The sequence below is a fragment of the Tupaia chinensis genome, unplaced genomic scaffold (assembly GCF_000334495.1).
Source record: "Tupaia chinensis unplaced genomic scaffold, TupChi_1.0 Scaffold000690_1, whole genome shotgun sequence".
Lineage (NCBI taxonomy): Eukaryota > Metazoa > Chordata > Mammalia > Scandentia > Tupaiidae > Tupaia > Tupaia belangeri.
In genome coordinates this window covers 209068-213580 of record NW_006160213.1, presented here as the reverse complement: position 1 = coordinate 213580, position 4513 = coordinate 209068, and positions in this window count along the sequence as shown.

Here is a 4513-nt window from a genome sequence, read left to right as displayed (position 1 = left end):
CCCATGGGGATCTTTCTAACCTTCCTTCTCTCTTTGTAAAGAAATAAACAAACCTACAGTTTGAGCTGTTCTAATTTAGCTCCACATGGAAAACTGTCTTCAATTCACTTTCCCTTGTCTACTTGTGGACATATATTGAACACTATTTTCTACTTTATCTGTTTACTTTGTCTATCATTGTTAGAATAGAGATGAAATAGTTTTTGAAGTGCTTTCATATAGGTCATTATGTTTACTCCTCACCTATGAAAGACAGATTAGCAGAAAAGAAAAGGTAGCAATCACCAAGTAATTTCCATTAGGTCACAGAACTATCAAATATAAAGGTAAAACTAGACTCTGTTTTCACTACCTTTCTATACATTTTTAAAGCAATAATCTCCCATTATTTAATATAAAAAAGTTATTGTTCTTTTTATTGCTTTTCTTCCATAGATCATGGTGTTTACAACAAAGCTATGTGTAATAAAAGTACATTTTTATTTGGTTTATGAATATTTTTGTGTAAGCGTTAAAAATATACTGGAATTTGCCACTAAATATTCTGTATATCTGATTAAAAATGAGTTGAAATTTAAATTTAATAGATACTGAAAACATAATTTGGTTGAAAAACAAGAATAATGTTGTTTTGATAATTCTTTAAGGCGAATATTTAGAGAAATATGTTTTAAAATCTTTTGGAAAACAGTATTAAAATTACTGAAGCACAATGTAATTTCTGAGTTTGCCACAAGATGGCGGCAAATTACTTTGTTTAGTTTTAAAAATTGCTATCCTTTTCCCAAATTGAAAGATTAAACCCATTCCTGTTTTTGAACATTGCTACAATAGATATGGGCTAGTTGGAGATTGCAAATACAGCCTCGGCATCTCTTCCTCTAGCCAGAATTTTCCTTTCCCTGACATTTGTACCAACAACTTCATAATTCTATGTGGTTGAAATACTGACATTCTTCATTTTCTTCTTTCCTTTTCAGGGTGTGCTTCTAATTCTTACCATTAAACATATTCTATTTTTCTCCTTCCTGCTATTCCTTGTTTTTAATGTAAACCATATTGAACGCCTCTCTTCTGTTCTTTTCATAAAAAATAGCTTTGTATTGAGTTTTGTGGATTACCTGGTAATTACAGTGATTTCCTGCCTGGCTTCTAGACACCAGAATACATTCAGAATGCTTCTAGAAAAACACTATTACTTAGCAGTTAAGGATTAAGGATTACTGTAATTGTATCACTACCTGAATCCTTTAAAATCAAGACATTTCACCTTTTTATCTTCTCCAACTTTTCTCAAAGAATAATTTTTTCTACGCATTTATTCATTTGTAAAGTTGTATATAACAAAAATAGCGGCAATATTTATAACAATAACTTACAGATGCAAACTAATGATAAACTACAATTTCACAAAAGAGTATGAACGTTTCGCACACTCGTCAGCCTTTTCTTTTAGGCAAGGTGCTCTTTTGATGGCAAATAAGTGAAGAGATATGCATTAGAGTGAACTATTTCCAAAAAATACAAAAAAGTTTCTTCTTTTTAGAATTATTTACTTAATTTTATTGATCAATATTGCTATTATTTTAAATTTACTACAGGGCATGTGCGCTAACCAGAAAGAGAAATAGAGAGTGAGAAAGCAAGCCACCAGGTCTGGGACTCAAATCATGGTCAGCCATGTGGGAGCTCAGGGCCATAACTGCCATGCCACCTCTGGCTGTCCCTTCCCTTTCCCCTATTTTGATTTGTCTCTCTCTTATAAACATAAATTTATCATTTATAGCTTCAACATTATTTCACTTAACCTTTCGTAATTTGATGACGCCTTCATGAAATGATCTGCAGACTAGTTCAATAGACAACACTTTTAAGCAGATGTGACAGTCTTGAATTTTTTTTTCCTCATATCCACCCTCCAGTACTCATTCTCTGCCGACCACTTTCCCCCATGATAGTCTCTAGCATCCACATCTATCCTCTCCACCATCACGTCTTCAGATCTCTTAACATCTGCCATGAAGTATAGACACTTGGTACAAATTGAGTGGGCATATACAAGGTGTATCTTTCAAGTCTGACTCATTTTGTTCAACAAGTCTTCTATATTCATCCAGCTGAGTCAAATGGTAGGATCGTATCATTTCTTATAGCTGTGTAGTATTCCATGATGTATATGTGCCACAGTTTCTGAACCCAGTCGTAAGTTCTCAGATACTTAGGTTGGTTCTGTGTCTCAGCAATTGTGAATAATGCTGCAGTAAACACGTATGTGCAAGTGTCTTTCTGATTGTTTTCCTATCCTGTTCTCCAATTTTTCTCTAAGAATAATTTTCAACTTGTTCCAACTCAATTAAGGTAAGGCTTATTGCTGTTACTGGTACATAGCTCACTTATTCATATGATCTTCTTCACATGTGTGACTTAGTATTCCATGCCTTTCTACCAATTCATTTTCCATTGTACCTCTGTCTTAGAACTTGACTGAAAATTCGTCTCCTTTAGAAGTATACCTCATCTCTGAGTACCTTAATGTTACCTATTTTCTTGTTTTTAGCCTCCTTAGGACCATTGTATTCACAAAGTATATCTTTATCTCTATAGAATTACATAATGCTTATATGCTATTTTGATAAACATTTCTTTTTTTTCATACTTTATTTTATTTTACTTTTATTATTTATTTATTTATTATTATTCATAGATGAAATCGCTATATACCATTTAGATTGTGAAGAGACTTTACCCAGCATGATTTACACCTCAGTCCAGCCCAGTTGAGACTTTTTTGCATACTTTTTATTTCATAATTGTGACATCCATTCCCCAGTAGGTGCCAACTCATTAGGAAATAAAGTTTACAACCGCTAATAACTTGCACTGACTTTGTTCTCCAAATTATATCCATAGTGTACCATAGGAGTTACCCAATATTTATACCTGCTCTTTTTATTAATATATACATCATAATATAATATAATATTCTCTTCATAATAGTTCATCTCAGTGATTAGATTTGGTAGAATTTTTAAAAAGGTTTTTGCCTTAAGGTGCATACACTCACAGGAGAGAGACAATGAGAGGGATAGTGAGAAATCATCCTCCAAGGGGCATGGCCATACCACAGTCCCTTTGCCTCCATTCTCTTCCTGGGAATTTGGGCACATATCATACACTCACATGTGCCTGGTGTGATTTTTCAAGCTGCCAGGTCTGGAACTTAAACCACCATAGTGCCTACTGGACCCTGAGTAGATTTTTTTTTATTATATGGCTTTCGCATTCTACATATGAAGGTCTGAATATTATCTTAATATTAACATATGGCATAAAACTAAACTAATTATAGATTTATAATGTAACCTACAGATATTTATAAACATTATAGTGTTGGAGGGCCAGCAGGTGGCATGGTGGTTAAGGGCACTGGACTCACACATGGCCAACTGGTTCAAGTCCCAGACCTGGTGGCTCTCTTTCTCTCGCTCTAACCTTCTCTGGTTATATTAAAATAAACAAATGGATTAATAAAGTTAAGTATAATAATTCTTTTAAAAATTATAGTTTTGGGACTAGCTAATCCTGTAATGGTTATGTCGCTGGTCTCCCATGTAGTTGACCATGGTTTGCATATTAGGCTGGCATCTTAAAACTCATGGTGTGCGTGTGTGCATGCCCAAGATCCCAAGAGGAAAATGGAGGTGAAGGAATCCAATCTTTCTGGAGGGTGATTTCTTGCTTTCTGTCTCTCTCTCTGTCTCTCCAGTGAGTGCATGTGCTTATAGCAATTTCTCTCTTAAAAAAATTAGTGTTAATATGATAGGGAGGCATAAAAATTACCTAGTGAACACATTAGAGAAAAATCACATATGAACTTGACCCAAAAGATATCCCTTCATCTTGTCTCTATTTAGAACCCAGGAAAACCTCTATCGAATCCCTGCTGCTTCTGTTGCACCCTTCTATACTTCCTGGCTGGATGTTCTTGGTTTTTTCATAGGACAGATGCTTAAGTTTATATAACAGCATGCTAGAATATACCCAGAACTATATAGGATTTTGTTTTATTGTGATGTATTTGACAATTGGCCTATTTTAATCCTAGACACATTTTGATTCTTGCAGTGAATAATGTTTCCTTCTTTGCCTTTTGAAATCTCAAATTTGGTTCACTTCTACTAGTTGTACATTGCTGTATGGTACTGTTTTGGCATGCTAATTGTATCCTTAGATTTATTATTTTCCTAAACAATCATTTGTCTTCCTTTTAAAAATTTCTCAATTACTTATTTTTACTATTCCCTCATGTGTATATTTTCTAAGCAATGTTAACTCTTTTGTTAAATGAGATAAGTCATGGATAAATCCCATTTTGACATCTAAATATGACATGCTATTGCACTGGGGAGGAATATCTAGGACTCAGAGACCAAGATTTATTATAGATATAATAGAGATACACTGGGGGGCCGACAAATCAGGGCCATCTATAATCTACACCAAAATAGGTGTT